This window comes from Micropterus dolomieu, linkage group LG23 (assembly GCF_021292245.1).
Source record: "Micropterus dolomieu isolate WLL.071019.BEF.003 ecotype Adirondacks linkage group LG23, ASM2129224v1, whole genome shotgun sequence".
Classification (NCBI taxonomy): domain Eukaryota; kingdom Metazoa; phylum Chordata; class Actinopteri; order Centrarchiformes; family Centrarchidae; genus Micropterus; species Micropterus dolomieu.
This window is the reverse complement of record NC_060172.1, coordinates 9543737-9555831: the sequence shown is the minus strand read 5'-3', so window position 1 is coordinate 9555831 and position 12095 is coordinate 9543737. Positions and strand designations below refer to the sequence as shown.

Sequence of the window (12095 nt, the reverse complement as noted above, 5' to 3'; positions counted from 1 at the left end):
CACCGCTCAGCCAGAGTTATGTTTTCACGCAACGTGGTTTTCTTTTCAGTGGCTTAGCGAGACAGACAGAGAGAGATTCACTGCAGTTGCACATGCTGCTCTCATCAGACTTTGAGGAGAGAACACAAGTTACCAGACTGCTGTTCTCAAAAGTCACTCTCATTAAGGATAGTCCCTCTTAGTCCACTTATCAACATTGTAAACACTCGCTTTCAACATTGACTCGTTTTTTGCGACGTTTCATATCGTCACAACGTGCCTTTTAACGTCAACCAGTATTTTTATTTTGAAATTGTAACTGAACGTTGCATATAAACTATTACTAACTAGACCAGGCGTTGCAGATGTTTCCAATTGTTGCTAACTTGACCATGAAACCCTACACATCCAAAAACTACGCCAACGGGTCTTGACAATTTCACTGGGGCACAGGATACAGGGGCACGTGCCCCAGTAAAAAGGGCCTATGCACAATTTGAAGGTAGTTTTTCATTTATTACCCAATTCTTATAAGGGTCCCATCTCCTGAATAGAGTTTTTGGGGTTTTAAGATAACTTTTTTCTGTTTCCAAATTCCTTTTTTAGCAGTTTACATTGCCATGGTAACTAAACTGAACATCTGTCCCAGCAGGCTATCAGGCCTAAACGTCTAAAAGCCTCAGCCTTCACTGGACCCTGAGGCCATTTAAAAATAACCACCTTTATTGCAACAACTTCATCTCCAAACCTGATTACTTGTATCATTCAAAACAAATGAGACAAGTAAACAAAAGAACTGTAGGTGGGATTGGGAGTGGTGTGGGGGAAGTATTGAATTAACAGACTGTAAGAAGAATTGTTCTCAAGGTGGTGAGAGCAGCACAGCCACTTTGCCTTCTGTGATGATTTATTATATCAAATATGTAATGAATTTGTAGCATATCCAGGCCATTTGCCCACTAAAGATGGCCTCTTTAACTACCAGGTAGTGTGCAATGTTTGATGAAAGTTATCAATAATGAATTAAATTTACTCCTGCATGTTTAGAGTGCTGAAATTATTCACTGGATTTACAAGAGTGATTGATGTAGCAGAATGCACCCATAGTCCATCAACACAGCATGAGCTTGCCTCTTTCACAGCCCCAGTGTGAAGATAGTGTTATCTCAGTTACTACTTGGTGATCAATTTATATGTGAAATCTGTAATCTAATAGCCTCAGCAGGAGCAACAATGTCAATTTTCTAAAGCTTATGTCCTGCTCATTATGTTAGTTTTTTTTTTTTTTAGACAATTTGTAATTGAAATTGTAACCTCCTGGTAAAAAACAACATGCATCTCCAAGTTTGATGATATCCACATGTTTGGATAAAATTAAGGATTACTTGCTGTTCTTTGGTTTAAGAGGATTCTTTTTTCCTCTCTCTCAAAAACAGCTGGATTATCTCAAAGTTTCCTTATCAGCAAGTACAAAGCACCGTTGCTGTTTTTTAATCTTCAGTTTTGGAGATACAGGGTTTTCATATGACAGCAGCAATATTATTAAATAATCCACAACCATTCAATGTCTGTTCCTTTCTATTTTGCTATTGCAACAACCTCATTTCCCTCCCCATAATCAATACTTTAATCATAGCTAGTACACTCATCCAGATTTGCTCATGTTGCATGAAACTGGCTATTAGCTACAAACAGTCCCTTTTCTTTGTGAACTTGGTTATAGCTGCATCCCAGGTCCAAAAGCAAGTTGATAACCCCTTGCAACAAGGACTCAGACATACAGGAAATGATCAGACTAGCAGGTCACATCACAGCTACGACACAGCCACAGCCTCTGTTGTCCCATTTCTCTGCAGCTATCTGCTGGAGTTTTTTTTACTTAAAGAACTTAATGTTCCTGCCTGTTAAATATTTGGAGATTTTAGTTCATCCTTTAATTATTTCCTTTTGCATCAACTAAAACTGCTATTCTCTTTGTAGAAATCAGTCAATCAGCCCTATCTTGATTCAGCTGGTTCAAAATGCAGCAGTGAGACTCCTCACTGGTACCAGGAAGAGACGCATCTCCACCATACTGGCCTCTCTTTACTGGTTATCAGTGAAGTACAGAGATTTCAAGATTTAAGAAATTTACTGGCACCAGGTTACATCTCTGAACTGCTCATCCCCTATTCCCAGTTAAAAACCAAAGATTTTCAGCTGTTGGCCCTGAATTGTGCAATAGTTTGGCAATTGTAGATCTTCCCCCTCTATTGATATCTTCAAACCCGTCTAAAGACCCATTTCTTCTCTTTGTTCTCTGTCATTGTTACCATAGAGACACTTTTTATTTGTTTGTATTTTATTTGTTGTTTGTGGAATGGTGTTTGTTCATTTACCTCCTTATTATGTATGTGTTTTATTTGATCATTTCAGTTTTTATATATCTCTCTGTGAAGCACGTTGGTCAACATTTGTTGTTTCTAAATGTGCTCCATAAATAAATTAACTTGACTTTACTTAAATTTAGAAAACTTGAAAACATCACACTGGCATATATAGTTAAAGTACATGTCTTGGAAAGCATCATAATCATTTTCAATTCCCTTTAAGCCTGACTGAGATGAATCATGTATTAAATATAAATTATATATCTACCATAGTCATGTAACATGAAGGTTTACTCGTACAGCAGCATATGGTGGCATGCTGTGAACCAGAATCAGGATCAAACTATCGCTTCCCTTGTTCCTTTAACCCTTCCCTCTGGAATATAATATTATTGATCTAATCATTTTACCCCCATGTAGTGACTTAAAATGCCCCAAACACTACACGTCACTGTGGTTCAGTTCAGCTCTCTGCAGTATACTCGTGTGATGCTGCTGGGTATAAAAACTCACTAAAGATTAATGTCCTACATATGTACCTTAATAAGTTGGATTGGATTACTCAACAATACATGTTGTTGACAGTTACAGGTTGCTTTCAAAATAAAATAATCAGACCATGGAGAAGAAAATCATTATACATTTTTTCCCATTGATTTAATCTTTTTCACCCCTTAATGGATCCCTGAAGAGCAATTGATTTGTCCTACTTTATGTTGCTTTTTAGAGACAGGCCCATAGTCTATTAATTACCAATGACATGATTCACCTCATAAGCCTTTATGTAGTTGAACAAGATAATGATGATTCCTCAGGCTGAAAAATGGTCTTAATCATTTATTCCTACAATTTTTAAAGGCCATATAAAATTCTGATCAAATCAAAGTTCGAAGAACCAACAAATTATCCATCAATATAATTTTGACAGTTGTATTACATTTGGAAGAGCAAATAAACACCAACATTTGTTTTATTCATAAGATTATCCATTAGATGGCCCTATGCATGAGTGTGCATCCCGTAATAAAGGACTAATCCACAGTTTTGCCGTAAATCCTCTATAATGCCTTCCAGTGAAGAAAATGGCTATGGATAGCACCTCTGTGTTTTTTGTCTCAATTCAGTTTAATCAAGTATTAAAATAGTGCAACCAGTCGTTTTAGAAATAATTATGTAGTTTATATAAGTGCTAGTGATTACTAGTACAGTTGGGTGGATGAAAGATGATAGAAAGAAAGCAGATTTGGCATGAAAGAATCTCATATGTAATATATTTCAAACTGAAAAAGCATCCTCCAATATTCATGAATTTGTCACATCATGCTTGACACGTGAATTACTAAAATATGCTGTTTGTTTGTTGTGGTTGAGAGTATATTTGCTTTCTTTGCATTTCCTCTTCTAGGTCAGACTCTTACTGATGATTAGGTTGGACATGTCGGCTGAGAAAAAGGCTTGGGGTTATCACCCTCTTGCAGAGGCCTTGCTGCCGATGGACCCTGACAAGATGTTGACTCCCACAGCGGCTGTAAACCCTCCCTTTCTCAGCCATTTAAGGGAGGCTGCCAACAGTTTCTATTAAGTCTGTCTGTGTGTGTGCTTTTACAGTCTGTGCAAAGCATCTTACAGCATGGAAATGTGGGAGACGTCCATAGTGAAAAATGTCGAAATCAGTCTTATCAAGGCTGAAAACAATTAGCATAATTACTTGTCCATTTCTGTTCTATTGTTCAAGAGGTTTCCAAGTCTGATGTAGAGGTGATGTTATATCACAAAAAAGCAAAAGAGTTCTACCTAATGCTAACTTCAGTCTCAGTTTAGTAGAATTTTCCATTCATGAATTTAAAGTCAACCATAAATAAACTACAGCAGAAATTGCTTTACATTAATAAAGTTTATTGCATTCAGGTTATCAAAACACATCACTTTTAGCATAATGTATGCCAATACTGGTGGATTCAGTGCCATGTTTGCTGCTTGTGATAGCACACAATTCATGACACTAAGTGGGTGACAGTGGAGCCTACGCATACTTCCAACATGACATGAACGCATCATGAGCCCAGCTCCAACATCAAAGCGGGCTGAGCTTCCCAGGCCTGCTGTGAGTGTGGCAATGGACTAAAAACACATTTTCACCGTCTGAGAGACACATTTGCATGTCATTACACGGGGATCGCGTGGCCCAATCAGAAATGATTTTTAAAAGCTGGGTTTTTTCCAGCACCATACATGAGGTGAAGTATTGTCAGCAACCATCAGTCGCTAGTTATTGTCTGCCTTTCTGGTATTTCCAATGAGGGTCAGAAACCATGATCCACATAGGAAGTAATGAACGACATCTGAAAGGAGAACAGAGAGACCTCATCCAACACATTTCTTATTATGTTGCCTGTTGGGGTGGTTAGCAGCATCATCTGTGATGTGATCTAACTGACCATGGTTGCTGTTGTTGGGTCAGCTAACTTGCAGTGGTCTAAACACACAACCTCACACTCATCACAGCAGGTGTCAGTCAGTGGCCAAACGCTTTCTTAGCTTTGACTTTTGTTTCCTGAGCACCACAGCAGGAGCCAAACAGACTCCCACATAATCATGCAGTCTTTCGCCATGCTCGCTGGATTGCTTTGAAACCCTCAAATTGAGCAACTCTGGATGGATGTCAGGATGTGACGGCATGAGCTGTCAACACTGTTGCTGTGCATACATTAAACTCAGATAAAAAATAATTTAACCGTGTCCTGGATGTTCTGATTTCAGGTTTTATAAGAGAGGACAAGATGTAAAGTTGGGTTTGGGTAAGAAAAGTTAAAAAGTTTTTTATGGGCACTTAAGAAAACATCTTATTTTTTGGTGCGTTGTATAGCCTAGTTGCTGCCTGCAAGTCTTCATTGTAATTTCAGCAAAAAGAGACCATTAAAAAGCAATAACAGTGAATGATGCGCCAAGCATTTCTGTGCAAATTCAGTGTACTGAATCATTAGAATCAGTTTATTAAAAAGATTTGTTCAAAAGGTCCATTCAACAAATCTTCAGTGCTTGGCCGGAGCTCTGACTGCGCAGTCCTACTCACACACTACTCACTCCTGAAACATGGCCGAAAGTTCAGTTCACTTCAGTTCACTTCAGTTCTAATTAGTGAACTGAGATTGGTCTTTTGTCAAGGATTAGTTTGCAGAAAGATACCATTTGCAAACTGAAAGCTGTCCTACCCTATTATGTACAGCACATATATTTTCACAACACCTAATTACTAAATAAAATATCTGGTATGATTTCCGACTTTGAAATTTTGAGAGATGAGAGAGATGGAGAGGGCCGGGCTTGAGTGACTGTTCAAATTGACTGTGTATGTTCAGTGAACGAATCACTAACTATGCACCGTTCCCTTACAGTGAAAGGATGTGAGACAGTCAGCCACGGGTCAGCCAACCGTAATGTATTCAAAATCTAATGACTGATGGGGCTTTCGGACTTTTCAGTTTGGTCCGAACCAAAATTGCAGGTGTGAAACCTCATACAGATCACAGTCCGGACCAAACAGACGAAATTTGGTCAGAGGTAAAGAGGTAGTCTCGGTCCGGATCAAATTGAACCATCGGTTCGTTTCTGGTGTGAAAGCATTTTTTGGATGGCTCAGACTTTCAGACTATTTACAGGAAGTTTGGAGGTTGACGTGTAAACCAGAAACAAACAAATACACGGAGAAAGGCATTGAAATAAGGACACAATTATAAATCTCCCGTGACAGATCATCTTTTCATACAGACAGCCACTATAGAAGCACACTGCCACATACATCTTTGGTTTCTCCTGAAATGGAGGTGCAGAGGGATTGCTTACTGTCTTCTCCTCCTTTCCTGTCGGCAACGTTATAATGTTCGCACAACAAGGATGTTTAATTGCGAATTTGAACTAGCCGTAGTAATGCCATAATAATAATATAGTGGCAAATATGCATATGTTCATTTTTTATTCATTCATTCTTGTCAAAGATACCCACTGAACTGTTTAATAAACCAATCAATGCCAAGTATAGGGAGACTCAGCCCACATAGATGATGACGACGGGACACAGGTGTGTCATGTAAAGTCCTTTAGTGCGGTTGCAGAATTGCAGTGTGAAACCAAACCAAAACTAACCGAATGCATCAAAATGTATCAAAGCATGAACTTTGGTTCGGACCTTAGTGCGGACTTTCAGGTGTGAAAGCCACCCTGAGATAACGGGTCATTTTAGGAAGTGATTCAGTTCAGTTTATATGTCCAAAAGATTTGTTCTTTTGAACAAAATGTTCACAACAACACAATAAGCCAACAAAAATCTATGATTGTTTGAGTGTTGATCTTTTAAGATTTGTTTAATCTTTAAGGACATCTACAGCTTCACACACAAGAAAACCTTGAAACTATAATTATCAAGAAACCCTTCCCAAAGGCTATCTTGCCTTCCCCTCAATTTGTTAGGCTTTCATTGGCCAAGGTTGAGACAAGACATGCTTACAAAGGCACACCTTGAGCCTCAGTAAAAATTTAAACTTCTGTCTTTCCCACCATGATGAAAAATGGTTTTGCTATCCTTGGTTGCAATAGATTTTAATTAAAGAACCACCAGTACATTGGTTGCTGCACTCAGTCTGCACAGTGAGTCCCTCTGATAAAAAAGGAAATACATGCTGGAATTATGCAAGTTGAGCAGTGGGAGGACACATTGCTTTGGTGAGCGCTCGCCAAATGCTCCATAGCAGCTACTGATTACACAGCATTTAAAGCTGTGAATAATGTTGGTTTGGATAGAAAGGCCGCTGGCACAGCACATCGACCTGGCTAAGAGATGTCAACATGTGTCAGTGAATGCAACGTTTTTTATGCTGCCTCTTTATTGGCAGCCCCTCTCTGTGTTTGAGCATTTCCCCAACAAACAAATAGATTTTTCAAAGCTGCAGAAAATATGTAATTGCATCCTATTGAGGATTCCCTCCACACCATCTATATTTGGTCCTAAAGGTTTAAAAATGACTTTGCTCTTTACTCTTGCTATAAGCTGTAAGTGACTTTGTGCAGTTAGGGTTATTGAGGTCAACAAAATCCCCTCTGAAGTCATCCACAGAACAAATCATGTCTGGTGTCTAAATTGAAAACAGGATATAGTATGCAGATTTTACTATACATAGCATGTATAGTTTGAGTTCTCTGCATGATTGGTCTGTTTTTGGTAAATGCTCCGTATTTTTGTAGCACCTTTCTAGTCACTCAAAGCTTTTACACATTGGCATTCACCATTCATTCACTGAGCCCAAGTGCTCAAACAGAAACTAACATTCAACACACATTCAAACACTGGTGGAACAGCCACCAGGGGCAAATTCGGGGTTCAGTATCTTGCCCAAGGACACTTAAACGCTGCCGATGCAGCCTGGAGGAGCCGGGATTGAACCGCCGACCTTGCGATTAACGGGCAACCTGCTCTACCTCCGGAGACACAGCCGCCCCCCAACCTTACAGCACTTAGTATTCCCAGGCGGTCTCCCATCAAAGTACAAACAAGGCTTAGCTTCCGAGATCGGACGAGATCATGTGCGCCCAGAGTGGTGTGGCCGTAAGCCACATTGATGAATGCACTCACAAACATTGCTGTGCGTCCATTGTTCTATTCAAAACAGAAATCAGATTCCTCTACTACTTTCTGTTGGCATACATTGGTGGCCTAAAAACTTTCTTTGATCATGGAGCCTAATGTTACTCTCCAGTTCTGAGGTTTATTAGTGAAGTGTATGAAATACAGTGACAGACATACAGACAGGCACATGTTATATAAACTCTCCTCACTGCACTGCATCATTATGAACTATGATGAACTGGTCGTCTAGTCCAGGAGCGGTCTCTCTCTCTCTCCCTGTCTTTGTGGTTCATATGCATTAATCCTGTTGTTGTACACTGACTGTGTAGTTGCTGTCGCTGCTTTGACATACTGTGTGTCCATGTTCAAGTCTGCGGTCTGTAGTGTAAAACATTCTTAAATTGTTGTTAGATATTAGATTCCCTAACCATTCAAATGACTATAAAAAACATAGCTAACCATTTAGTTCGACATCAATATATAGACTGACCTTCTCTCAGCACCTCCAACTGTGATTGACTCACTGCGTGTAGGGGAGAGCTGGGTTGGCTGACACACTTTTCACTCTCTGCCATATTTCTATGGCATAATATATCATGCAATATTTTAACAAGCAGCAAATGAAAGGCTAAGGTCTCAGCTTTAAGTAAATATATTAAAATGTTTTCTAAATGTTTTTTTCATAAATGTCACTGAAACTTTGTTGATCAAAAATGTCATTGTTTCATTTTTTAATTAAGGACATTGGATTAGTTAATAATACATTTCAAGTCAGAATGCATGAAATTATTAATGCAAGCCAATTTAAATCCTCATTTTTTTCTCTTTTATGTTATGTCTTGGGAGGGACACTAACTAACTGATAACTAGCAACAAAATAGCACACTCGGTGTTGTAATCTTGTCCACTGTGACTGGAGTTTTGAGTTCCTTGGTGCTGCTCATCGTCCCTTTCCTCCATGAGAAATATTTTAAACTCAACTGAAAAGAGTCATGGCAGTGAATGCAGGTTAGTGTTTGAAAAGGAAAATGGCAGCTGTGAAAGGCAGTTTGCCCAAGCCTGAACAAATAAGTCAAATGAAAAATGAACCGACCCTTTAATATTAAAAGCCAGAATTACAAAAATTGCCATCTAGGTATGCAAATAGTTTGGGTTTTTTTGTACATGTTCAGGGATATTTGCCTGATATTTCTGCTGTCTAAGACCTTTTTCACTGTGATAATTAAACTTGTCATAACACATGTGTGACTATTAACATTAACGATGACTCTACTTGATGAATTGTCCCAGTTGTCATTCTAGCCAACCAGTTAGCCTTAGCTGCAATACCAGCAGTGTCACAGTAGTGACTTGGTAGCAAGTTGTCTGTAGTTGCATTCATTAGCCTTTAATTGTATGAATGATTTTGTGTAATAGTGTTAATAACACCTAAAACACATATATGCATGTAGGTTCCCATTGCTGTGCATACAGCTTGCGCTACTGTAATTACATGGCTTGGTTCTGTGGCATTACTAACAGCAAGTTGCATAACGTTTTCCCTCAGCTGAGAAACTGTATCACTAATTTAGAATACCGTCATTTGTGAAGGGGTGGGCGCTTTTTACATCTGAAACTGTGACCATAAACTCCTTTGGCGCAGTTTGGGTGTGCAGTATATATAAGTTACGATGGTGATCTAGCCACCTCACAATAAAAACTCTAGCTTTAGACTCAACATAACTCACTAACCCATGAATCTTGCTTCATAGTACACCCCTCCATGCTCAGCAGTGAGTTTAAACTCCATTGCTGCCCTGCCCGAGAGTGTGTGCTCTGAAGTGAAGGCGTGCTCCTGTTTTTTGAGGGCCCCGAATGATGATAGGCCTGCTCGAAATCTGTGGGAAGTAATGAGCAGTGTGACTGGACTGCACAGGTGGAAACCAATCATGTTGTTAGCATCCAGAGAGGAGAGGAGAAAGAAAAGCAGGAGGAAAGACACACACACAACAGGCACTTTGCCCCTGACTGACAGGTAACAAAAACTGACAATGAACTGATCCTACTGACAAGTGTTGTTTGAACGTCTTCCATGAACACGGCAACAAATTCGCATTAATTTGCACCTGAAAAGAGTCCCCAACAATGCACTATTTACTTTTGTTTGACTTATGCTTGTGAAAAACTACAGTGCCCAGCTGTTTAAGGAAATCATTTAGCCTTTTTCAATAAAATTTAAGTATATTTTTGTTTTGAAAGATTTGTCTTCTGTAGAAAACAGTGGGCTTAGGCAGTGCCACAAACAAGGTAAGGAAGTTGGAAAGAGAGATGGCTAATACACTGTTAGTTTTGGTCTTTTCATTGGTCTTTTGTGACAACAGAAATGTAGAATATCACCATGTATACCCTTTTTACATTATCTAAGAACCACAAACGAAACTCCATTCACATATTATATTGAAGGGGAGGCAGAAATCTTAATCTCTCTTAATCATCTTGAAACACATTTCCATTCGTCATCAGTGCTGATCAAATGTGAGTGTGATCTTCATTGCACTCAAGTAGTTGAAGAAGTGTTGAAATTTACTTTTTTGGCATATCAACTTTCCTTCAACCTTTCTGTCTATTTCTATTTCAGGCAGTGATTTCTTACCGTATCTCTCCAGAGAAGGAACTTTAACTTATGAGGATATATATATACATGGATAGAGAAATGCTAACAGCACAGCTAGAGTAAGAGTTTTACCAGTCATGAACAGCTGAAGCCCTTACCTAAAATGCAACATGTCTTGTCTCAGTATTGCATTCTGGTCTATGGAGGCAGCTGTCAGTGTGAAGCTGTAATCTCTGCCTCTCCTATGATGGATTTCTCCCTGTATGATTGTTGAACGCCCGTGATAATGGTAAGTCTAGAAAGAAGCTTCTGTCTTTGATTCGGAGCGAGTGACACAGAAACCTGACATTTACTGTTGATGTTTTATATAGTTAAAGATATTTCTGCTGTCAGGCTCCATTGTAGCTGCTCTGGAAACATCTTGACATGAGATCACAGTCTCCTGACTGGCCTGTTATCCACAGAAATAAAATAAAAACATTACAAAACATAAAAATAGGACCACCACCAGCTGCTTTGGTTGTTTAGTTTCTCTTTTGGTTTCAGCATTTCATGTATAAAATGTAAAGAATGCATAACCAATTCAATTTACTGTACTGATTCCTGAAACTTTTCTCAGGTCACCTGACTCACAGAAAACTTCAGCTTATTCAGAATGCTGCCACTATTGTCCTAAAATAAGACCAAGAAAACGGACCACATCACATCAGTTCTCAGGTCTCTTCACTGGCTCCCAGTGTGTCATATAAATACTTTAAAGTACTGCTGCTTGTCTATAAATCTCTCAATGACTTAGGACCAAAATCCATCTCTGAATGTCTTTTACTCTAGGAACCTTCATGGAGAAGCAGAATTTACTTACTGTGCACCACTGAGCTTGAACAAAGTTTCAGATGATATATATTGCACTGACCTTGACCATCTTTAAATCCAGAACACGTGTGTTTTGCACTGCCTTTGACTAAACCTTAAATACTTATCATGAAACATCTTCCTATCCTGTATTTATGTCTTTGTGCTTAACATTTTGTTTCCTTTACAAAAGGTGTCTATTCTTCTAGTAAGCATTTTAACAGTAATATTTACTATTTATGCTTTTTTTCGTAAATGTTTTAATGGATCTAAGCACTTTGAATTGCCATTGCGTATGAAATGCTACACAAATAAACTTGCCTTGCATCCAGGCATTGAAAACTGTATCTATGCACTTAGTCTTGAAACATTCAGGTTTTCTCAAGCAGAGAGGCTCCTCCTAAGTGGTTTGATGTGAATACTGGTTTCGGAGGAGCCCCACTGCAGAACAGACCCTTTATTACAGGTTAGGTAAGGCATAAATGGCTGGTATGCTCACAGAGGGCCTGCAGATTGATTCACTCAGAGTCACCCCTGCACTCCGCATTCAAACAAATTACCACTGAGCTGAAATTATTCCAATGCTGAAATGCCACTGACATCCGACATCAGAAAAATAATATGTTAAACCAGAGAAGTCCTGTTATTACCAGAGGTGCACTCATACTGTTTGCCTGACCAT

At 39.0% G+C, this 12095-nt stretch overlaps 1 long non-coding RNA gene across 1 annotated transcript; it reads left to right on the top strand.

Moving 5' to 3' along the window:
* The first annotated feature begins 9946 nt into the window (after positions 1 to 9946).
* LOC123963215 lies at positions 9947 to 11258 on the top strand. Its single transcript, XR_006823142.1, has 3 exons — positions 9947 to 9982; positions 10746 to 10850; positions 11181 to 11258. It is a non-coding gene; the product is annotated as an uncharacterized LOC123963215 (long non-coding RNA).
* The last annotated feature ends 837 nt before the right edge of the window (positions 11259 to 12095 follow it).